Genomic DNA, 26,596 nt, shown 5'->3' with positions numbered 1-26,596 from the left:
TTACTGCTAATTATGGTTGAAATCTCTGAAGAGGCCTTATTAACACCTCCAGTCATGACTGCCACGCATTTTCACAGCTAATGGTTTTGCCAAGAGGGAATAAGGGATAACAGGGCAATCACCCTGTTACTAGCAGCATCTGAAAAATTATTAATCCCATTCGTTTTCTGAACAACTCTGTACCATACTGTGCTCCATACAATAACTATTTGATGATGTATTCATTAGGAACTTTGAAGATATTAATAGGATTTTAAAATTAGACCAATAATTTTGAAAAGTAATTTTGGAACATATTTGGCTAGACTGACTTTCCTAGTGAATGAACATGAAGTAGATGAGACTCTGTTCACTGTCATTGAAAAATCTGTGTGACTGGTCCAAGTTTTATAGCCTCTCTTGAGATTTGGTTTCCTTATCTATAATATGGGAATAATATAATTTGTCTTATCAAATTTAATTATAATAAAGTAAAATATATTAAACTAGAGGCCTGGTGCATGGATTTGTGCATCGGTGGGGAAACTTGGCCTTGCCTGTGGAGATCGGGCCGAAACTGGGTCTCCAACATCCCCCGAGGGGTCCCAGATTGCAAGAGGGTGGTTCTCGGGTGACGCACCCCAGAATCAGGCTCCCTCCTCTCTGGTTCCCAGTGCATCATCCAAGAACCGCAGATGCCAAGTCACCACAGCTCGGCAGCTCCTGTGTTGAGTGTCTTCCCCCTGGTGGTCAGTGCACGTCATAGCTACCAGTCGGAGTGTATGCCCCCTGGTGGTCATTGCATGTTATAGCTACTGGTCGGACGGTCAGCCAGCCAGCCGAATGGTTGGATGGTCGCTTAGGCTTTTATATATATAGATACGTAGAACATTCTATAGTGTATAATAAGTGATAAGTATTAATTCCTTCTTTGCCAACTTTTAATAAAGTTTGAATAAGTACTGCTATGAAAATAATCCTTTAAACTGCTTTGCATTTATTTGGTGGTTGTTTATATCAATAGACTAATTTACTAGGAAAATAACTCTAGAAAATGTTATAAAATAATGTTCTCTATGATGGTTGAGGGCAATAATTTATTTTTGGATTAATTGGTCACTGAATGAAAAGACATTAATTGGAAGAGAAATTATTTTTTATAAAATATGAGTACCACAATTATTTCCCCTTATACTGACAGAATTCAAATTAAACTAAGGACAAGGTAAATTTGTGGCCCCTTCACCCTCACACTAATAATTTTTTATAACCTTAATCAATCAGTCTAATACAGCAATTATCATCTCCCATTGGAACCCATGATTACTTTAGGATAACTACTTATTGTTCAATTAAGACTCTATGAAAAGAGGTCAAATATTGGTCACTTTTACTCATTAAAATTTTGAAGTTTTATCCAGAGTAGTTTTCTATGCAATTGAGGATCAAATTAATAATTAATAGTAAAAAAAAAAAAGTTATTCACCATACAATGGAAAGCTGACTAGGTAGCCTGGATCTAAGAATTGAAGCTAACCACGTGTATATTTTAAACTGACACACACATTGTATTTAACTACACCAAAACAGTAATAGTTGTTTATGCTGGGTCAGCATAAAAATGAACTTTCACAGTCAGCTTTTCCTAAGTTTAAAAAAAAAACCACACACAACAAAACCATCAGCCACTCTCTTCCAAAAGTGTGGCCAAACATGGATGTCAGTGATGAGTTTTATTTTTCATTCACCAGTGAATGACATTCAAAAGTTACCTCCTTTTTTCAGAAGAGAAAAGGAGTTCAGTGCATGGGCTTTAAAGTTACTTTGGTTCAAACTCATCTAGGATATTTGGTAGATGTGCCACTCTGGGTACATTTCTTAGTCATTCCACACCTCATTTTCCTGTTGCCTGCTTCATATGTTTTCTATGAGAATTAAGACAACGTATAAACAGTGTCAGACACATAATAAACTAAGGTGTCTGGAGAGAGCATGTTCATCTCATAAGAGCAGTGTAATGAGAAATAGTAGTTTTGGATTTCCTATGGGTCTCTTACCATAACAAGTTAGAACTCGCTTGGAGATTGGGTCATATTCTGCTTAATTTGGTGTGAGAGGCCTATACCATGTCTTTTGTTCTATTTGTGAAATGAGATAAATTGTTTACCATAAATTACTTTATTACAATGGAACCAGGAATAGCAGGCGTTCCTGCTCCTAAAAGTGATGTATGTTGGTGACTACTAACAGATGTACAGAGTTACAGAAAGTGTGGCCCAATCCATAATTTTTTTTAAATCCTCACCTGAGGATATGTTTTTATTGATTTTTGGAGAGAAAAGAAGGAAGGGAGGGAGGGAAACATCAATGTGAGAGAGAAACATTGATTGGTTGCCTCTCACACCTGCCCCTATGGGGTATCGAACCCACAACCTTTTGTTGTATGGGATGACACTCCAACTAGCCAGAACCACCCACACACTTATTTTTAATTTAAATAATCAGACAAACTAATATATTACAATTCTTTTTCAACCTAAGAAAGAACTGGCATCACAGGACAACCAATCACTCTAAAATCTCAACAGATATGGGCACATATAGAGAGAAATGGGTCATTCTGACCAGTTGGCAGCAGAAAACTGGTCAGAATAATTCAGCTAGAAAATTTTAGAAATTTAGGGAGGGAAATATGGCTGGCAAGAGAGTGTGAAACCCAGGGGGCCAAAATCATATTGCAATTTATTTTCTTCCTCCAAGGTCCCACTGTGTACTCACAAAATAATTAGAGGGAGTCCTGACAAAGCATGGCTCATGATGCAGACTTAGGGGCAGGGAATAGGGAACAAAACTCCACCTGGATCCTCCTGCCTTATCTCCTGTATGGAATGGAAATTTTTTTTTTTTATAAGAGGTCCCAACATTCAAATTTTATTAGCCTTAGGTTAAATCTACTTTCATAAGCACATATTTGTTTCTGTTTTTTCATCAACCTAAAGTAGTTAGAGCATTGTGTTGAATAAAGCAACATTCAATGTTTACATTAATACTCTTGGAATGAAAATCTTAATTGTGAGAAGAAAAATACTGGGTGAAAATTCACTGTATCGGGAAGGAAACAAAAATCTCTCCATCACTAGAAAAAGGGACAGAAAAATGCATCAGGCCTAGATCTATGGTTGTGAGAAAGGCAGGAACACTGATAAGGCCACATTCCAGGGACACAGTATCTGCCTAAGTCTGAGGCTAACGCAAGACAAGAGAGAACTGTCTAGTAACAGATTAATGTTACTAGAGAACTGTAAGTGAAAATATAAGACTTAAAGCTCAGAGTGAGACAGACGTTAAGAGAAACCCTCTCATAAATTAGCCTCCACCCTAGTACAAGGTATCCCTAGAGGAATTTGAAAACTGAGGTGTAATGAGAGTAACCTTGGTACAAAACAACACACTGGCAAGAGGTACAACCATCAACAGAACCAGATTCAAATATGGCACAAATATTGGAAAGATCCTACAGGGTATGCAAAATGTAAGGTACCAAAGTAAAAGATGGACAATCTGCAAAAAAAATTACTGAATGATTTCAGCAAAGTAATTTCAGCAAATTTAGAAATTATAAAGCAAAGCCAAATGGAAAAGCTAACAATGAAATGAGCAGTAACATAAACAATGCCCTCTGTCTGGTCAGTAGATTTAAGACAGCAAAAGAAAAAAAAAAGTATCAATGTACTTGAAAATAGACATAGTTTTTGCATTTATCTGAAATGAGCACACTGATATAAGGTGATTATTGCAAAAACCAATTCTATTGTAATATGCAATATTTTTACGTTTTAGAACTTCTTCACCACTAAATAAGTGGTCGAACATACAATAAAGATAAAGAGCATTAAAAATATTTCAGAGATTTTAAGGTAAGGATAGTGATAATTCCCATCCACTAAAATGGAGAATGGAAGATGATGAATAAAAGCTGCAGGAAGCAGGAAATATAACACAGCTGTACTGAGGAGAGACAGAAACAGGATTAGGCAGACAGGGCAAGGGGTGAAAGGAAGGAGGAAATATGGATGTGACCATTGGAGCCAGCTACAACTGTTACAGGATCCCAGGGCAGGAGAAATAGGGAAACTGAGACAGGAAAGCTAAAACAAGGCCAAATAGAGTGGGCAATTTGCAGCCAGCTTATAACTAACAAACCATTATCTTCTCCAGCCAAGGACACAGAGCAAGTGGTTAAAAAACCTCCCTAATGAGAGGATACAGAAAGGGAGGGGGAAAGGGAAAAAAGGCCATTTTACTCCCTAAGCAGAGAAGCCAGCCGTCTCAGGGTTCGGCAAGATAACGTTGCCAGGTGCTTTTCATGAATTCTGGGAAAGCCACAACAAAGTACAAACAGTGACCTTGAGAATTAATCTCTACCAAAATAGTCAGCAGAGGAATTTTGAAGCCTATAGACAGGGGGATAGATAACACCTCAGACCCACACCCAACTTGCTCTTCAGATTAGCTGAGAGCCTGTCTGTGCTTCATAAGCCAGATGTATAGGTTTGCTTGCTTTGCTTATGCTTTTTTTTTCCAATGAAGATGCATGCTTTAATAAATTGGCTTTTAACAAAACAGTCAAGGTCTCTCGTATAAATTCATTTGTATGAGAAGACAAGGATCAAGGTTGGGGGACAGCCCTCTCCCACTGGCCCAGGGGTCTGTCTCGTCCGATAACAACTTTCTGGTGTTGCTGAGAGGTGCTTATAACAGTATCATCTTCATATTCATGAAATGGAGAGATAAAAGGTCACAGAGGCTGTCCTTCATTGATAGTTTATTCACATCATCTCATTGCTAAGAGTATATTTTCACTTGTCTGACTTCATTCCTCCTTCCATCGATTATGGATCTTTGAGTAAATCAGTTTGTTTCTTTACCGTTCTCCAACTTTAAAAATTTCAGGAATTGTGACATTCAGCATGGCAATTTGTGTTAGCACTTAATACAATTATAGGTGCAAAGAAATTGCCCCCTCCCCCATCCCCAATCAGGAATACCTTGTAGGTTACAGGTGTAAGCGTAAGAAACACAAATCCAGAGAATAGAATGTAGCCTCTGCTGAAGAGAGATTTCAACAGTCATCAGGGTGCCTCTCTGTCTCCAGCTCTGTCTCTACCCCCAAGCCCTGCCCTCCTCTACTTTGGCTTCATTAAGCGGGCTTTCTTCACATGGTGGGAACATCGATCTCCAGCTGCTTGTGACCATTTTGCTCTCATTGCTGGGAATTTCCAGATGTGCATTTTTTTAAAGCTTCTCAAAAGAACTAGTGAATCCTGGCCTGGTGGGACATGTGTCCTGAATCCATGCCAACAGGCAGGAAGTTGAAATAGTATAAATGAAGAGGTCTGAGTTTTCTTCTTTTGGGGCAGGACCTCTGATCTCACCCAGCCAAGTCACAGGGACAAAGAAAAATTCTTCTAAAGAGTTGTGAAATCTTTTTTTTTTTTTTCTTTAATATATTTTGTTGATTTTTTACAGAGAGGAAGGGAGAGGGATAGAAAGCTAGAAACATCGATGAGAGAGAAACATCGATCAGCTGCCTCCTGCACACCCCCCACGGGGGATGTGCCCGCAACCAAGATACATGCCCTTGACCGGAATCGAACCTGGGACCTTTCAGTTCGCAGGCCGATGCTCTATCCACTGAGCCAAACCGGTTTTGGCAGAGTTGTGAGATCTTAATGGAAAGAAAATTGGACAAAACCGGAAATATATTATGGTTATTATTATTAGTTTTTTATTATGATTGTGATTATTGTCTTTATTTCTCCTAAGAATTAATACCCTCGGGTACAGGTTGATTCCTATCTTTGCCTAGTTTTTGCTTCAGTTCAGACTACATTCACTTGATTATCTCTCCTACTTAAATATCATAAAATAATAGTCAAATGTTGTAAAATACAGATGAGGAAAAGTTACACTATAATTTAAACATGCAAAATAAAATACAGCCTTTTTTCAAAAATTTGAAGACATCCACATACACAACAGCTAACATAATTTAAAGAGAATATGAACTCTTCAGAACCTGTATTTCACATGTTAAGAAAAGGTTAGTTTTTTCTTGCACTATTAGAGCTGAACTATATGCACATTGTTTTTCAAATTTCATTTTCCATGTGAATGGTTTTCTTTCCTGAGCATGGTAATTAATTGCATATATTTTTCTTTAGAATATGAAATATAAAATAATAAAACAAACCACCCACATCTTTTGCTTTATGTTAAAGGATGTTGTGCTAAAGAACAAGTGGGGGTCAAATAAATATTACTAATGTTTATTCAGTCTAATCTACCTATTCTTATATTCTGGATGCCTCTATTTCTTTTACTCTATAAAAAGCATCTTCTGTGAATTTAAATGTGCTTAACTTTGTGCAATTACTTTTGCAAAGAAACACTATAGTTTTACATTTACATAAAATGGAAACAATAGAAAATTCAATTTGGTACCTGTGCAGCTAAAGCCCTATTTTTATTAGAAGATGCAAATTATAATAGTTACATGCAATGAATTACATTTAGCTGATCCTTATCAGAAATTAAATGTAAAAAAATAATTCTAGCCGAAACCGGTTTGGCTCAGTGGACAGAGCGTTGGCCTGCGGACTGAAGGGTCCCGGGTTCGATTCCGGTCAAGGGCATGTACCTTGGTTGTGGGCACATCCCCAGTTGGGGGGGTGCAGGAGGCAGCTGATCGATGTTTTCTCTCTCATCGATGTTTCTGGCTCTCTATCCCTCTCCCTTCCTCTCTGTAAAAAATCAATAAAAATATATTTTAAAAAAAATTCTAAAAGTAACTTGAGTCAACTTTGGAATACAGAAATCCTTAATTTAGTTACTTTGTTATGCTACCTCAACAGAGCTTGACCAATGATCTCCTAAAGTCCAGAGGTTTAACCAAAAACAGAGTCCCGCTGAGTTAATGACTCTCACTTTATATTTTGACTCTTGAAACATATCCCTGGTCCTTAACCTTGACCTATGAGCCATCTTAATGTCAACCTTACATATTTCTGTTCTTGTCTCTCAACTTTAAACCAGCCTTTCCTTACACCTTGTACTTCTGCCAAAAGGAATCTGAACAGGTTCTTCACCTGAAACACTCCAGCGAGCTAATTGTTTTGAAACTTGTAGTTAAATAATAAGAGACTGAGCCCTAGCTGGTTTGGATCAATGGATAGAGCATCATCAGCCTGTGGACTGAAGGGTCCCAGGTTCAAATCCCATCAGGGGCACCTACCTCGGTTTCAGGTTCCTCCCTAGCTCAGGCCCTGGTTGGGGCTCCTGCAGGAGGCAACCAATCAATGTGTTTCTCTCACATGGATATTTCTCTCTCTCTTTCCCTCTCTCTTGCACTCTCTCTAAAAATCAATGGGAAAATAGCCTCAGGTGAGGATTAAAAATAAAAATAATAATAATAAAATTAAAAATAATAAAATATTGAAATAAACATGTTACTTATACAATACTCAACAGATATGTATACAATATTCACTTATGCAATAATATAGACATGCACTAACCTACTTCTATATAAAAAACACTGTCTTGAACTTTAAAAAGGGGAATGCAGGTAATGGGAGTTCAGATGGCAGTGTAAATAAGTAGGTATGAGTCTGTAGGATTGGTTAGAGGGGAAGGAAGCCTGTGGATTATGTGGGTGTTGGTTAAATAGAACCTGAAGAGCATAGCGCTTAAATAATGCAAGATGTAGGGTTCCAGAATTCCTGTCTCCCTAACCTTTCTTTTCTTTTTCTTACTTGCCTGCCTTTCAGTTGTTAAGAACTTTGATGTCCTTAAGTTTGTACTGAAGGGAGTCCAGTTAGTGACATTGGTAGACTGTAGTTTTCATTTTTAAAATAAAAATTTCTATCAGTGATGGTCTATGGTACAATCTCTAATCAAAACACTCAATCACAGATCAATACACTCTGAGGATATTAGTCCTGAGCTGTGTGAAGGAGACATTAGCAGACATGTGGGGTTTTGTTTGTTTGGTTGTTTTACTTTGTTTTTCCCCTTACTCTACGAGGTACTGCCATCTTTCACCTAAACAAACTCCTACAGGCTAGGGTGGGAATGGAGTTGGAGTAGAATGCAAAAGGGTTAGACACTGACAGACATGCACTTTTAGCTAGGGGTGAGATAACACCCCCAGATAGTTTTGAAAATTTAAGAGTAGAGATGAATTGTGATGCACCTTTTATCCGACACACAACCCACAGAATCTCCCATGCATTTGGGATATGAGAGAAAAGGGGAGAATTGCCATCTAAAAAAACCAAGAGAGCCTCTCATAACCTACATGTAAACCCACTAAGCTGCAGTGAGCCCCCATGGTTTTTATTCTGTATGGTTACAAACAGCAAAGAAAACTACATTGTCCCAAACAGATCATAAGTTGGGACCAAGAGACAGATCATCCAACACTAGAGTGGACAATAGAGATCATGACCAAGTGGAAACATGGACTTCTTGGTGCCAGATATCGACCTTTCACAGTTGGGTTAGACAAGGACCTAGTGGCTGGGTTACAGTACTGAGGATGAAAAAGGTGGTTCTGGGACCTTCTTTCAGGCCATAGCATTGTGCAGGTCCCAGAAACCGCCTTATCCCACCCACCCTGGTCTCTAGATGTCATCTCAGGGGAGAGAAGCTGAGAGCAGACACAATGACAACAGGCTATCAGTGAGTCTACACCTAAAACATCTGAGAAAAACTGCACTATATTAAATTCTCTGCTATCACACAGAATGATTAATTTGAATTATTGAATAAAATAAAGAAAATGACATTTCTCTTGCACCTGAATTTGTTCCCTGAAAAAAAATATCATACTTGCTAAAGAGTTTATCAACTTTCATGTAATTCATCTATGGCTCAAGTTAATTATTTTTATGGAGTGATTGAATATTCATGAAACTGCAGCTATACTCTAATTATGCTCCTCTATTGGTATTTGAAATCCAGACTAGACAGGCACCGCACATTCCCAAGTGAATGGGAGCTGTGTACCCATTTGAAAAATTAGTTAATCTTAATAAGCCATGTGCTACGAAATGCATCCTTAACTCAAAAAGGTGAAAGTCACAGGAAAGTTAATGTCCAAGCACCATGTTGGTAAATCATCTTCTGAGAATTTAAGTGAACTATAATGTCTTAATGATATATATTACTTTGTCTAAAAGGACCGACTCTTACTCTAAATATTCTGCTTCATTTAGAGTAGTAACATGTCAGTAACATCATTTGACTAACAAAAAAAAAATTCTACAGATGAAAATTATCTGAGTTCACTTACTTCCAGCTATAATATTGTATAAACATAACGTTTTTTAATCCTAGAAGAATATTTTACTGTCTTCCTAATAATTCTGTCTGGCTAAAAGTAAAATCTTATTTATTAAAATTCTAAAGTTTAAAAAAATCTACACTGCTATTCGCATTCGGAGGTGAAAGACAGGTGGGGGTGGGAAGGCAAAAGGAGCTGATGGATTAAAAACATTAGTTTTGAGTGGATGACTACAGAGGATGTCAAAGCTTAGTTCTACTAAAAGAATCAGTGCCAAGTTATACACAGTATTAAACAGCATAAGTAGCATTAAAAATTAATAGCAACTCAATATTAAGTCCTGATTACATTGTCAATGAAGATGATAATTGGGAGGTTTAAAATAAAATTTGCAATAAAAGAAATAATTTCATTACTCCAAGTACTTCTATGTTGCTGGGTTTTTTTGCTTAAACTTCTACTTAAACTTACTTTATATTCATCACTACTAACCAAAGACATGGCTCAGGGAGGAAATGCATGTGGAATGTAGTTACATGTGAGTTGATAATTAGTGATGTCACAGAAACAGCCTGGTGTAGCTCTTACTTTTTTCTATTAAAGGTCAGTATTTGCCACAGATTGATTGTTAAAGTTATGAAAGATGTAAAAAATATTCTCAAAATCATTTATATATAACTAGAGGCCCGGTGCACGAAATTTGTGCACGGAGGGGGGTTGTCCCTCAGCCCAGCCTGTACCCTCTCCAATCTGGGACCCTTCAAGGGATGTTCGACTGCCCGTTTAGGCCCGATCCCTCTCACAATCCAGGACTGCTGGCTCCCAACTGCTTGCCTGCCTGCCTTCCTGATTGCCCCTAACCGCTTCTGCCTGCCATCCTGATCACCCCCTAACCACTCTGCTGCCAGCCTGTTTGCCCCCAACTTCCTTCTTCTGCCGGCCTGGTTACCCCTAACTTCCCTCTCCTGCAGGGTTGATCACCTCCAACTGCCCTCCCTTGCAGGCCTGGTCCTTCTCAACTGCCCTCCCTTGCTGGCCGGGTGCCTCCCAACTGCCCTCTCCTGCTGGCCATCTTGTGGTGGCCATCCTGTGTCCACATGGGGGCAGGATCTTTGACCACATGGGGGCAGCTATATTGTGTGTTGCAGTGATAATCAATCTGCATAGTACTCTTTTATTAGATAGGATAGAGGCCTGGTACAGGGGTGGGGGCCAGCTGGTTTGCCCTGAAGGGTGTCCCTGATCAGGGTGGGGTTCCCTTGGGACGTGGGGCAGCCTGAGCGAGGGCCTGTGGTGGTTTGCAGGCGGGCCACGCCCCCTGGCAACCCAAGTGGAGGCCCTGGTATCTGGAATTTATTTTCCTTCTATAATTGAAACTTTGTAGAGCCAAGCCTGGGGCTCCCTCTGAGGCCGGCAGCCATTTGTGTTGGGGTTATAATTGAAACTTTGTTGCCTTAAGCTGGTGGGCCTGGCCAGGGTGTGTGGAAAGCTTTGCTTCCCCTGTTGCCGGCGGCAACCCTGGCCTGCTCTCTCAAGCTCCATTCTGCCGTCATTTGTTTGAATTTGTTTACCTTCTATAATTGAAACTTTGTAGCTTGAGTGGAGGCTTAGGCCTGCAACGGCTGGCAGAAAGCTTGGCTTCCTCTGTTACCTAGGAAACCTTGCTCTCTGTGGCTGTAGCCATCTTGGTTTGGGTTAATTTGCATACTCGCTCTGATTGGATGGTGGGCGTGGCTTGTGGGCATGGCTTGTGGGTGTGTCGGAGGTATGGTCAATTTGCATATTTGTCTATTATTAGATAGGATGTTTGAAGGTATTCATATCATTTATATACTTATATAAAGATATTTGCACAATTGGTTTTAAATGGCTTACAATAACAAACATAACATATAAAATATGTTCAGGAAAACATGGAGCTGACTACAGGGCTACATATGCCACCTACACTTGTCAGTTAATAGAGGGGGGTCAACACATTTGATTCTAAGCTTTGTTGCAAGTAGAGCAAGAGGAAAACAACATCTATTACTTTAATCATGGGCTCTAAAGTACTGAGCTATGAAAAGGAAATGAGATGTCTGAGTGTCCAGGGATGTCAATCAGTAGCATATAAAAATTGCACTGATGTTCTACATCATGGTCACAGCAATTATTATCATTTCTTTCCTTTGGTAAAGGCGCTTTTCCATCTTATACAGAAATTGTTGAAACAAAAGTTTTTCTTTTCTTTTTTTTTTTTTTACTAGAGTTCATACAGTAATCTATGAAAACATTTTATTTGTGTGTATATGAAACAGCAACTCAAACCGGTCAAGTACATGCAACAAATAAACAAATCAAAGTTTATAATTAGTTTTGTGTTTAAGCTTTAAACTTTTCTCGTTATCTAACATATGGTGCAGCAATTGATTCAACTACAAATTAATTTAAAAACGTAAGCACATCAAGTAATTACTTTTAGCCATGTTAACTCATAGGTCTTGCAAGTATTTAAATACAGTTCAGAGTGGGGTCTTAGAATATGAATTAACATAAAGTGATAATCTACAAAAATATGTATTAAGTTTCTCAAAATTAAAAATTTGCTAAAATAGTGCTAACTATAGCATGACAAGTGGAGAATAAGACACACACACACACAACTTAGAACACATCTGTTCTATCTCTACTTCATGTGGTGATCATTATTGAAAATATAGGTCAATTATTTCTTCTGTGAGCTTTTCACTTTGCAGGGATCACTTAGACTGCCACATTCTATTTAAAAAATTCATTAGTGAAAAGCAATTTTTGCATAATTCTCTGCTAAAATAATGACAAAAAGGAGTTTCACTGTGCTCTAAATTTAGCTTCTCCTCCCTACTTAGTATCATTGCACACATATCAAGGCATTAGACACCTACACTAAGCTTCATTGTGCCCTGACTTCTCCATCTCATCCATCTCATTCCATTATATCTCTGTCTGTCAAATGTTTCTTCCTGTCCTTTCATAATTGTCATAATCCTAGTTCATACCAGACCCAGTGAAACCAACTTCCAAAGGCTCTCTTCATTTTAGCTAACTTCTTAAAAATCTATCATCCCTAATTTACTACTTTAAACAGTGTTTCATTATACCAAGCAGTAAAATGTTTGTGAGGACAGCCCTAATTTATATAATAGTATTTACTTACAACATTGTATATTGAGCTACTGTGTTAATAAATTTTTCACATGATGAAACAACATAATTTAATAAATATGTTTGTAGGGTGAGATGAAAACAATATTTTAAATGATGTCCTAAACATGGTTATTAATTTGTATCACTAATAATAGTGGGTATCTATATATATATACACAACATTATCCCTTAATAATTTGTTGTTGGCTAACTTGTGGATAGATTAGATCATAGTTGTTTGACCTCATTATATTGGTGACCCAAGTTTATAATTCAATTTGTAGCATCACTGCCATTTTCCTGCTAATAGCTTGTGCTTGAATTATTAGAGTGATCTTCAACAATTTTGTAAAACAGTTAACCATTTTTGTGAAGTTAATCTTAGTTAAAACTGGATAATATAATACATGAATCCATTAACCAAGTAAACATAAATGTCAATAAGTAACAGTAAACTGAAAGCTAAAAGGAATGAAGGGTGCACAGCCATTCTCCCTGCTCTGAAATCTCCACACTTACCTAAGGACATGTTACTGACCATGTGTGACATGGGACCATATGACACAGAACAAATGCCAGAGTCAGGTCAACTCATATATTAAGTATTATAGAGCTCATTATTTTAATAATGTAAATTAAATACAAATATAAGCATAAAATATATTTTCTTCGCTATTCCCAGTGGATTGTGACCACCAAGCCCTGGTTATGCACATGCCACTACAGAGACTGCAATTCTAAAGCAAGATGATCATAAGCCTCTACTTCTGAAAAATTGGAGGGACTCTCCACTGTTTTACCAATTCATTTTCACATTCAAGATAGTCCACATTATAATCCCAATCTATATTTCTAATTAAATTTTATGTAACCACCAGCTGTTCTAATCACTTGGAAATACTTGCTTTACCATCCCATCAATGGGGTTTCTGTTCAAGCTATACCTTTCATTTGAAATAGTTCCACCTGTCAAAATACCTAATTCTTCATAGATCATCTCAAATATTATCTCAGCAGAACATTTTTAGATATGTTAACTAAATTAATTTCTAATGTATATTTCATTTTGTTATATTACTCCCATAAAACTAACCATGCACTGATTCAAAGGGTGTGGATTTACACAGAGCATAACTGTTCCTTCAGCCTTGGGCAAGATGAAGGTGTCAGGTGAAATAAGTTGGGATCTTTTCTTGGCCCTTATTAGAGCTGAGACAGGAAATAGGTTGAAGGTCAATACCAGGAGCCTCATGTTCAGAATTTCTAAAATGAGGTGCCTTCAAAATACACATGTTATGTGAATTGACAAATATTCTGCTGATAAAATTAAATAATGATACTTTCTCTTCTGAATGAACAAATATACATATTTTTCTTAACTTTAAGCTTCTTTTTCTCCCACAAAGATATTTCTGAAGCCTTTGGCACCCTAATCTTATACGCGCTAGAAGAGAATTCATGATTTCTTACTCAATTTTTTTAGAGTTACTTAAGGTTAAATATAATTATATTTTATTGTGTTTCTCAAAATGTAAAATGACTTCTAGGGGTGAACAACTGTGAGAGCCCATATTCCACATTAGTAATTGGAAATATTTTTCTATAAAGTGACAATAAATGTTTTAGACTCTGTGGGTCAAATGGTATGTGTTGTAACTACTCAGCTGCCATGTTATATCACACATAAACAAATGAGCCTACTGTGTTTTAATATGTCTTCATCTACAGGCACTGGAGTTTTAATGTAATATACTTTTCACATGTAAAGAAATAATCTTCTTTTAATTTTTTTCCAATTGTTTAAAATGTAAAAAAAAAAAAAAAAAAATTATATAGCTCAAGGGCTGTACAAATAGGGCTGTGGGCTAAACTTGAACCAGGGCCCATAGTCTACTGCCCCTGTCCTAGCTCACTGATTTCCAAATCCTGTTCTGTGTTTCTGCCCTAGGTGCTAATTTGTGGGGCAAATTAAAAGTGAAGAGGGTAAGACTCCATTTCAGAGCATTATCACTTTTCACTGTTTCTTTCATTCATTCATTCATTCATTCATTCATTTAAACTTGGTAGGTACATGTGGAAATAGGCTCCAGGGTTTGTTTGTTTTCTTCAAACCACAGTTCTGAAAGAGGAGAAATGACATAGGCACCTATGTAAAGTCAGAAAAACAAGAGACTCACTTGAAGGATAAGCTTAATTATTGCTAGTATCTGGTCTATTACAGTATTACAAATGTAATGATATTAATTATGGTGAGTGTGATTTTTAAAAGTGATTAGATAAATCACCTTTAAAGTAGAACGGTAAAAGAAGGTTTGTGCAATAGGACTCAATGTGATGGTGAACAAAACCAAACTGCGATGAAAATCCATTATCATAGTAATCAAATAGTAAATTTGAAATAGAATAAAGATCTGTTTTCCTATTTTTATTCATATGAATCAAGATAATACTAAATGACAATAGACCTTAATTTCAAAAGCTCACTTCTAATATGTTTTGGGAAATATTCTCAAGGCTGACATATAACAAGGGATTTAGTTTGAATTTATGGCAGCAATTTGAATATCCTTTCTATTTTCTAAATGCTAACTGTGGCCCGGCTATTAAGCTGATAAAATCTAAGAAATTACCCTGTCCATTGTAATATGGTTGAAGATACCTTGGCTGAGGAATTACTAAGTGACACACAGAACCTCTTTTCTATCTGTGATTAAAGGGATGGGGGAATACAAAACAAATCTGGCAGGTTAAAAAAGAAGACAAAAAAAGAAGGGGGAAAAAAGAGAAAAACAAATATGGAACAAAACATTGAATGTTTACTGTATTTTAAATCCTTAAAAACACCTTTCAGTAAGAAAACTGAGAAATCCTGAATTATAAAAACACATTTTCACTCTTAAAAATACAAGGCATCCTTTAACATAGTCAATGAGCATATATGAATGACACGTTTGGGGAGTATATCTAGCTCTGCTCCCAATGGACTCTATTTTGTCTCCCTGACTTAGGCTAAAAAACAAAATAGCTTGTTGAAATTCTCAGCTTTATGCCATTGATCTAAGACTCAAATAAAGACGCCAGAATCAAACCACTGAATTTGAGGTAAGATGTCACCTTTGAGGTCACTGTAGCAATTAGCACTTCTACTATTATGTTTAAAATTACCTACTAGGACACCACTAAAAATATCACCCCATACAAATGGGAGTATTCTCTTTTATTTTCCCTGAAATGCCATGTAATGGAAAATAAAGCAATTTTGCAGTACTCTAGAGTCCAAGTTATTCTTTTAACAAGTGCCATGTTGAACAATGTTTCTTGACAAAAACAAATGGTTCTTTCAAAGACACTTTCAAACAAAGCTCAAACTTGGGGAAATACTGAAAGAAAGATGAATCCTAACTGCCATTGAAATATTTTTGGTGATGGCCAAAATAAATGGAACATATGCTTTCCAAATTTAAAGGACTTATTTGTATGTGACGCTGTCTTCCTTTCCTTTGGGTATTCTCCACCTTCCTCAGATTCCTGGAAATGAAATGGTAACACTAAGGGGGTGGGGGAGAACTTGATTGATTTGTGGAGCATGAGGAATTTGCAGTGAAGGAAGGAATTTCAACAGAGGCAGCAATTTGCTTGTACCAAATTGTCCAGGAAAATCTTTACTCATAATCTAGAAGTTTTCCCATTCACTTACTAATATTGCCTGAGGTTTTTCTCATCAGAGACCCATCTAAATTAACAAATAATGAAGCCGGAGAATTTGTTGTGGATATTAATAGTCTTTTACATATTTGTATACATCATTGCATTGGATGACTAAAACTTGCCTTAAAATAGCTTTGATTTTAGTTAATATGTTTCAGATCTGGGGAATCCTGATTTACATTGATAAGATTCTTGCCTCAGGGAATGATGAATTTGGATAAAGTAGCAGAGTAGAAGGTTGAAGGCAATTGTTCTGAAAGTGTTGCTCTGGGCCAGCAGCAGCAGCAGCCACTGGGAACAAGTTATTAATGCAAATTACTGAGCCCCATCTATTACTCTAAAGCAGAGATGGTGGGGGAAAGGGAGAGCAGCAATCTGAGTTTCACAAGGCTTCCTTCCGTGGCTCTAAAGTGTACTTATTTTTGAAAATCACTGGCCTAGACAAGCTGGAGAGACCTGGTGAACTTGGAAAAGAAACCTTTAGGAGGCAGGTAATATATACAGAAAGCCCAGAAAAAAAGGGTCAACCTCCTTCATTTAAAAATTTCCAAGGATTTATTAAGGCGTTGGCATATCTCAGCAGAGCATACAATGCAATGCTCTCCTTTGAGATTAGTCTAGGAGCAAGGTAAGCTAACTGGGGCTAATCAGGCACTCTGGTACAATATCTATCTCTTGCCCTGAAAGGCTTAAGTGTGTGTGCTTTATGCCTATACCAGATCCCTAGCACGTTGGCTTCTCTTGCACTGCACTGCCCTCTTGAGAATAGGACATGTGAGGCTGCCAATGAGATATGAGATGATCGCTAGAACACTCAACTGCTGTCCCACAGAGTCCTAGGGCTTCATTCAGATGCCGGTCACGTGCACTCAATCCCAATCTACTACACCATCTTCAATGTGCATGACTAGCCTACCTCAAGAAGATGACCTTCTGGCCTCATTGTGTCTTCATTTGTCATTTGGCAGCAATTTTCTTCTGAATTCAAACTCTGATAGTTTTTCTTCCTCACTCCTTCAGCCAATGGTAATCGGGGCTTTCCCTCTGTTCCTGGCTCACAGGTCTTCTAAACCATGACTATTTCCCTTTCTAAACTATAATAACTGACTCTCTAACAGCCAATAAGGCACGGCCCTGATGTCAATCTCTCCACATGCTCTCCCCTTAGTTTTTAACTCTAGCTTCCCTAACGTGCTCATCCAATCTACTCTCATCATACTAGTTTTAGTAACTGGTTTGTTACCAGACTAAATGCCAGCTCATTTCCACAGAAATTAGTTGAACTCTCTTGCGTCTATTATGTTCTCCACTCATGTGGGTGACTAACAGGGAGTTATTTGCTTTCTTCATCAGCTAGCACATAAAACCCTTAGTATCTGTATTTGAACTTTCAGCAGGTTCCAAAATTCTTAGTCTGGTAATACTTGCCTTTCTATCAAGAATATAAGTAAAATAAAAAAAAATAGAGGGAAAGCTAATGCCTAAGTGAGAAGAGGAAGAAATAGTGTGTTTGCCGCAGCTACATTTTATCAAATATGTAGATAAAAGGACATACTGAAATGCCCATCACCTAAAATTGTCAACCAAACTATTTTAGAAGTATCAGGAATACCACCAGGAGGGAAAATAACCTAGGGGGAGACTGCAAATAACAAACAAAAACCAGAATGCTAACTGCACACAGAGGCTTTAACAAAGGTTGAACTACTATTTTGACAAAAAACACACGTCAGAAGGCAAATGAGATGTACTTGGGAGTTTTTACTCCACTGGAGAAAACTTTTTACAAAGTAATTCATAAAGTATGATTGTGAAGTAGTAACAATTCGCTCTTAGCTGATGTATCATAAAAAATATTTGATTTTCATTTAATCTATGTAAATAGAGCATTTTTATTTGCAAAGCTGCACAACCCTACAACAACCTGGAGTAAAGTTCAAGAAAAATTGTCCCAAATCTCTCATAATCCAAAATTATATTGGTATTGCATCTAAACAAATCCTAACATGTTATCTTGAAAATTTCACTATAACCATAATTTTAAAAATAAGTTGTGTTTGGTAAAATAATTTATCATGTAAATATAATAAACTCTTTTATTAGTTTTTTGAAAAATGTAGTCTTTCCAGTTTAATCAGTAACCTTGAATTAGGAGGATTGGCGTATTAAAAAAATATTTCTACATAACACCTATTAGATGCTTTTGACTAATGAAAATGGAATTGGAATTAAATTTTAGGGATGTATAAAGTAAATGTATGTTTACTTGCGATTTTCAAAGTATTGTAAGTGAATATTTCTTAACATTCTGTTTTTGATGAAAACATATTTCATTTAGATATAAATCTTATTGAACTAGGCATTTGGCTGGAAAAAATATACAACTGCAATATCCTCTAAGCACCAGAAGAACAATTTCTTGCACGACAACAACGCAGTTAGTGTAATTAGGACATAAGAAGAATGAAAGGCAAGCAAGGCAGACCGTCATTGCTACCAGTTCCTTTTCTAAAGACCACTTCCTTTCTCAGCCCGTGACCCTCTAGAGTGGATTAGATGGCTAGAAAACACTATGCCTTTTATACAATGTGCAGTGGATTGGTTCAGAAACCAAGTAAACACAAAGTAATAAAAGTAGAATCCCTGTCTTTAAAAGGCAGATCTTCATAATGCTTCCTTTTGGCAATTTTTTGGTCATTACTTTAAATATGATGGTTAAGTGTTATAAAGACATAATTTTGAGTATAGCAGGCAGCTCAGGGAGCTTTCATTGTAGTAGAGCATCCTTGGAGAATTTACAGAAGACCCTTCTTTAGTCAATTGCAATTCTCATGTTCCACATGGTTACAGCATTTTATTTCATTAACACCTAATTTACAAGTGCAAGCCATTCTAAATGTATCAGAACAGATGTAAGAAATAATTATAATTTAGATTGAAATCTTCATCTCCTAGTCACATATCTTTAACCCATCTATCTTAAGAAAATACATTTTAATAACTTCCTGAAGAGGATTATGAAGAGAGTCAAAACATTCTTTTCCAATTTAAATAAAGAGGTGCCTCAATGTAAGTTACTTATTTCTGCCTGTTTACCAATTATTTCACAGATGGGCAATACCAGCTGTATTGAGCTGTATAATAGGACATGTGCGACATTGATAAGACAATCTGCACCTATTTAAATATGCTTTTTCACGCAACCTCACAACATAGCCCTTGGACATTGCCTTTAATGCTTTGAGAATTCTTCAAATTTTGTTGTCTAAAGATAGATTATTTCACTTGATTGACTTGGCATTTAATTTGCTGCATATAAAAACAACCACAAAAAGGAAATATTGTACAACTATGCAAATAGTAAAACAACTTAATGTTTGTTATCTTAAACCCGACTATATTAATCAGTTTGAAAAATCTAGTTATCATGATAAAAAAAAACTAACACACACCCCTGTCTCTTAACCATGGGCAGATTAATTGTTTGAGTAAACAGAATGACCACTTGTTCTGGATGTGAACAGAAACAACACATGTGATTGGATGTGGTGAACTGGTCCTCATTCAACATCAACTTTCAGTTCCCAGTAGTCAACATATCCCATCACTGGCTCCCATGTACTCTGACCTATCCAAATCTGAAGGAGAAGGGTACAGCTCTGGCATAAAATATAATACCATCTTCCCACTCACTTTCAATTTATCTATCCATAGTTTGAATTATGTTAGTACATCTTTATTCCACTTCCCATTCTAATCCCTCACTTACTATCTGTCCCCAAGTAGATATTGTAAAGCTGTTCAAACCCTTCTTGGCATGCTGGTCTTCCTAGTATTGTCTGCATGGACTTAGTGAGGTATATCCTTATGAAATACCTAATATTAAGCAAGTACATCATAGAATTTGCAATATTTTTCCATTAAAAATCAACCTTTGATTTATTTTGGCATTAGCTTGTGCTCATTAAGTGTCTGAAGATGAAACAGATATGGGAAAAAATGAAACTTTCAATTATTCGAAATCCTAGTTACTTATGATTTAAGGTGACATCAAAAAAAGCTTTGGGGAGAGAAAATATATCTAACTGTCTTTGCAAACCTTATCTCAAGGTGAGTGGGGATTTCCCCCCCCAATAATTTACATGTTGATAAAGTCACCTTTATCAAGAAGCCCTTCATTGTGTTTGTATAGATAGCTCTGAACAAATGACAATGAAAAAAATAAAGGGTCCCTACCTTATGGGAAATTACTGCAGGTCTTGCCCCCAGCCTTCATATATCTGCAACATAAAAAAAAAAAAAAAAATGTAAATAGTTATTTACATTTGGAAAAAGCAGTATTTTTTCAAGTCAGCAAAAACTGAGACAATGCACACCCTTCCCAGCAGAGACCTAGTTCCAGTAGAGAAAACAGAAGGAAGATAGCACAGAATTGTTCCATTTGATTAAGAATAAAATAAATAGCCCAGCTGGTGTTGCCCAGTGGTTAAGTATTAACCTATGAACTAGGAGCCCATAGTTAGATTCCTGATCAGGTCACATGCCCAGGTTGTGAGCTCAATGGCCAGTAGGGAGCATGCAGGAGGCAGCTGATCAGTGATTCTCATCATTGGTGTTTCTATCTTTCTGTCCCTCTCCCTTTCTCTCTAAAATCAATAAAAATATGTTTTTCAAAAAGAATAAACTAAATAGAAGAAGAATAAGTTGATAATATTTAGGGCCATCATAAAATGAAAACATCTAGATTTGTAACATAAGTAAATCTAAGCCTGTAAAACGCGTTTCAGATATATGGTATGAAGTATTTTTCTTACCATCAACATTAACTTCATTGTCCATATATCCATATCATATAATGGTATTCACCATTTTTCTTTAATTTAAAATATAGGTTTTAGATATAGTTGACAATGCTGATGCTTGAATACTTAAGATATTCTATAGCATATGGTCAACTACATTTCAATTGATTCTGATAAAGCAGCAGGATGTAATGATTACATAGACCTTTGTGGTTTACAAAGCATTTTCATGTATTTTATGATTTGATTTCTATAAAAACTCCCTCTCCCTTTCTCTCTCTGAAATCAATAAACATAAATAAATAAATAAATAAATAAATAAATAAATAAATAAAAGAAAGAAACTCAAATCTTTTCCTTCCAAATCAATTTCCACATTACACTCTCAACTTCTGCCATGACATCATCACTCACTTTCAATTCTAACTTTAAATATATGCTCCTTATGCCGCTGAAGCAGAAAGGCAATATATTTTAGAATCTGAGATATTAGGTTCAAAGCTCAGCCTTTCCTTTTGTTATTTCCTTGTCTGTAAGAAACTTACTCCTACCACTACAGTAATCCCTGCATCTGGTAAATGGAGATGGATACTACAATCTTTTAGAATCAAATGAAATGATTTTATAATTTTAGCCCACAGTATATATTTTTTTACTTATTACTTTTTGTTGTTAATCCTCACCCGAGGATATTTTTTCCCATTGAGTTTTAGAGAGTGTGGAAGGGAGGGGGACAGAGGAAGAGAAATATAAATGTGAGAGAGACACATCAATTGGTTGCCTCCTGCACACACCCTGACAGCCTGCAACTGAGATATGTGCCCTTGACTGGAATCGAACCCAGGATCCTTCAGTCCATGGGCTGACACTGAGATACCTGGCTAGGGCTTTATATTTTTAATGTTTTTCTTGATTTCAAATAAAGGAAGAGAGAAGGTGGAGATATAGAAACATCAATGATGAGATAGAATCATTGATTGGCTGCCTCCTGCATACCCTCTACTGGGGATCGAGCCTGCAACCCATGCATGTGTCCTGACCAGGAATTGAACCATAATCTCCTTGTTCATGGGTCCATGCTCCATGTCCATGCACCACACTGGCTGGGCAGTATATATTTTAAAATGTTGATCTCCATTTTCTCTGAATACCAACTCCATGTACAGTCAGACAGGTCTAACATAGCTTGTCTCTTTGTAACATGTTTGACAGCTGGGAGCTAATATGGCACCATTAACCAGGCTGGTGTTCTGTTGAACATCAAATAAGGCATTCTGTGACCATGATGAATTAAAAACAAAAACAAAACAAAAAAACTCCATAATTATATCTGAACTGAGACAAAAACTGGAATATTTTTCAAATAACAAAAAGGACCTAATCCCTCTCCTTGTTACTTTTAGTGACTCCTACTTCTGTAACCAATTGCAGCTTTAGGTTTGCTTTATATCTCCTGCTTTTTAAATAAGAATTATTAGGATACCCAATGACAGAATTATCTCCATCTCCTTAAACCCTTTTCAAAAATAACCTAACACCAGCTCATATCCTGTCCTGAAACCCTTCAATTCTAACACCTCTTCATAAATAGCCCAAGTGCGCAATCTCCCTCTTTGCAACTAGTCAATAAACCCAACTTGGACCTCAGATGTACCCTTGGTTGTCTCTGACTTGGGGGCATTGGCATCTCTCCAATGTGGACCTTATTTTGGAATCCATCTGTCACCCCCATTACATGTGAGATCTACTATCCCTCAGTCCCCTCCCTTTCCTACCTCCAACCCATAGTAGAAACTGTTGAATAATATTCCAAAAATTATCTTCCTAAAAAAAACACTATTTGTCAGATACATAATTTTACATGTCCATTTTTAATATTTAGTGATTGAAAGACTGTCAGGAGATGTTCTCCGGAGAGACAAGATACATCCTCCATGCTGGTAAACCAGTTGTAAGCTGTGATATAGCTTGGTGTTGGCAGATAAAGTGCCAAATGCATACCTCTAAATAGAATAGCAATTATCTTATATGCTTTATATAACAGGTGTCAAAATTATCTAATTCTTTTGTTTTGTCTTAAGTGAAAAAAGGTTAGGTTGTGAGTAAAAATTCTGTTTTGATAGCTTGAATCTCTGGAATAACCACCATAGGAATTAGCAGGAAGCAAATCTAGTCAAAGCAATGTTTAGAACATAGAAGTTTGTACCTTGTCATATTTCACATTTTCAACTAGACCTGCAATGAGAACTCTAGCTTCCTTTAAAAAAATTCAATAGATACTTTTCATTTGTGCTTTTTAAAGTATTTTTAAAATTGTATTTTACATAACGTGACATATAAATTGCACACTGTAGAAATAATTGTCTGCCTCCCTGAATGAAACCATTTCAGTCTCAAGAGTTTTATTATCTGTTAAAATTTATTTAAATATAGGCATTCAATTTTACATTGCTTGACATTTATGGGGAAGCTATTTTACAGAGTAGGTTTCTGAATAGACAAGATCACAACAAATATTTATGATTCTATGACATGCTAGATTGAAAAACATGGGGAACGAATAATCTACGTATTCTGGACAGTTCACATATATGAACATCTCTAATAAAACTTCAGTTCAGAGGTCCACTAATATGCGTTTAACAAGTATAATTATGACACATAATAACAGCCTACCTATTTTATTTACCATATTACAATATTAATAGATGCTATACTCTTTTGACTATTAGGCTAAAATATTTAATATTAAAACTGGAGAATAGCCAGCAACATGCATTTGTAATGCAAAATTCTCAGTGTTTAAGGCTGTGTGTGTTTTTTAAAGAAAAAAAATAATAGCAACTTTGCTAGTTGAAATGATTGGAAAGACAGTGAATTCTATTTTATGCATCTATCATGATCTATCCATGGGCTACAAGTTATCACAACTTTTCCTTCAATGATACAAAAATAACAAATCATAGGCATCATTTTAGATATGCAATGTGCTCAAACTGACAGCTTAAAATATAGTTAAAAGAAACTGGGAGAAGGAGCTTCTACAAAAAAGATTTCCCACAATTGGCCTATGAGTTTGATGTATGACAATTTCAACTGGGATTTTTATGAACAAGAAAGAAAACAATACACCACAAGATTTTAAATTACATAGAAGAATCTATATGAAACTTCTATCCATCAAGTGGCCACTGAAAAATGAGGTAATTACCTAAAATAATTTGCATGTTAAGAGCTAATACGGTATTACTAAGTGAGGTCCAGTTGCAAAAGCAATGCATAATTTCCTGATTAATGTCTCATGCACAATATTCCTCTATGCTCTGTCAGAGCCTAAATAACAATATGGCCAATCAATCAAATAATAAAAAAAAAGAAGCTCAGATAAGAAATGAGTTCAGCTCTAAAAAATCATGACTTGAACTCAGTGAATTTTAGAGTTATGACAACTAATCACAGTATATGGTGTTTTTAAGGCAATACATTTAGATTGTAATTGCTATAATTATAGATTTTTAGTGATTCTGGATTAGTGTGTGAAAGCAAAAAAACAAAAAAAAACCCCACATTGTTAGTTTATAAAATGTCATCTATTAAGTTATTGAAGAAAATTCACAGCTCTGCCAAAAGTTATAAGAATGATATTTTGTCCAAAAGACTGAAAATGTTAGTGGAGTCATATGGCCAAGTTTCCCACACAAATATCTATAATAATAAAATATGCTAATTAGACCGGACAGCCAAACGACCTTCCGGATGTCATTCAGGATGTCCTTCTGGATGAAGCCTGGTGGCAGGGGCTGAGGCAGAGGCGGTTAGGGGCAATCAGGCAGGCAGGCAGAGTGGTTAGGGGCAATCAGGCAGGCAGGCAGAGTGGTTAGGGATGATCGAGCAGGCAGGCAGGCAAGAAGTTAGGGGTGATCAGGCAGGCAGGCAAGCAGGCAAGCAGTTACGGGCAATCAGGCAGGCAGGCAGAGTGGTTAGGGGTGATGAGGCAGGCAGGTGAGTGATTCGGGGCAATGAGGCAGGCAGGTAGAGTGGTTAGGGATTATCAGGCAGGCAGGCAGGTGAGAAGTTAGGAGCCAGTGGTCTCGAATTGTGAGAGGGATCCCAGATTGCAAAAGGGTGCAGGCCGGGCTGAGGCACCTCCCCACATGCACGAATTTCGTGCACCGGGCCTCTAGTCTATATATATAAAAGCCTAATATGCTAAGTGTCTGATCCATCAGTCGACCATTTGGTTGACCTCTTGACCAGTCACTATGATGTGCACTGACCACCGGGGGGCAGATGCTCCAATTGGTAGGTTAGCTTGCTGCTGGGGTCTGACCAATTGAGACTGAGCAAGATGGGCTGGACATGCCCTGGTGCCCTCCCGCAGTCCCTCCCCAGCCTCTAAAATATTTCTTCTAATTAATTTCCTTTCAATGTGCACAAATTTGTGCACCAGGCCTCTAGTTATGAAATATTTCTCTTCTCAGTGCACAGTGGAAACATTCCTTCTAAAAGTAGAATTAATCTCTGCTGTCAGGAAAAGATAGGTGTGGCTACAGACCAAAGGAAGTAGGTGAGGCAAATTTCAATGTCTTGCTATAATAGATAGAAGAGCTGTAGGTGAGTTCTAATTGGAGGCACTGAACAAATTCAGAATAGACCTTCAATGTACTACTATTCTGTTCCTGTGTAAACGGAAACATTTTTTAAAATATTAAAGTTATTTATGGGCCGAAACCGGTTTGGCTCAGTGGATAGAGCATCGGTCTGTGGACTCAAGGGTCCTGGGTTCGATTCCGGTCAGGGGCATGTACATTGGTTGCGGGCACATCCCCGGTAGGGGGTGTGCAGGAGGCAGCTGGTCGATGTTTCTCTCTCATCAATGTTTCTAGCTCTCTATCCCTCTCCCTTCCTCTCTGTAAAGAATCAATAAAAATATATTTTTAAAAAAATAAAGCTATTTATGGAATTTATTAAAAGGCAGGATTTTTCTTTCTTTGTTGCTTGGAAGAAGAATGAGGAGCAGAAGGATGTTTCCCTGACGCCAATGTGGATTTTATTGTTGGAAATGGGGAAATGATGAAAGGAGGTCCAAGAAAATGTGTTCATGATTATTTTGACCCAGCCAGAATACTGACTCTCCTTTTGTTTTTCTCAGGAAAGCATTAAAATTTTGCAAGTGAAGAAAGTAAGTTTTGAGGACAGACAGGCTGTTCTATGTGGGCCCTACTATTTACTATAAACTTGGGAGAGTTACTCAATCTCTTTCAAGCCTGTTTATTAACCTAAAAACAGGATAGTAACACATCTTACCAGGGCGTTGTAATTACTGACCAAAAACAGTGTGAATCACTAGTACTAGTACCAGACAAATGACTAATACCAATCACTTAGATCAGTGACTAGTAAGTGCTGACTAAACAACACAGTTTATAATTGGTGTCATTATTAAATCACTTAACCTCATATCTGTTTGCTCATCTCTAAAATGGAAATAAAGACAGTTCCCATTTGACATACTAGTTGTGAGATTAAAGGGATTAATGTACCTACATCTATACTAATAAAAGGGTAATATACAAATTGGTCATGATGCCCT

General features: G+C 36.9%; 1 long non-coding RNA gene across 3 annotated transcripts in view; it reads right to left on the bottom strand.

Moving 5' to 3' along the window:
* LOC129149516 (uncharacterized) overlaps window positions 1-26,596 on the bottom strand; it is a 1,442,660-nt gene that overhangs the window by 884,081 nt on the left and 531,983 nt on the right. For all 3 annotated transcript variants that reach the window (XR_008556439.1, XR_008556438.1, XR_008556440.1), the window contains exon 4: window positions 20,438-20,481. This is a non-coding gene — a long non-coding RNA (uncharacterized LOC129149516). The remainder of the gene's footprint in view (window positions 1-20,437; window positions 20,482-26,596) is intronic.

The sequence above is a fragment of the Eptesicus fuscus genome, chromosome 6, assembly GCF_027574615.1.
Source record: "Eptesicus fuscus isolate TK198812 chromosome 6, DD_ASM_mEF_20220401, whole genome shotgun sequence".
Lineage (NCBI taxonomy): Eukaryota > Metazoa > Chordata > Mammalia > Chiroptera > Vespertilionidae > Eptesicus > Eptesicus fuscus.
Note: the sequence above shows the minus strand (reverse complement) of the source record. Positions and strands in the feature narration are given on the sequence as shown.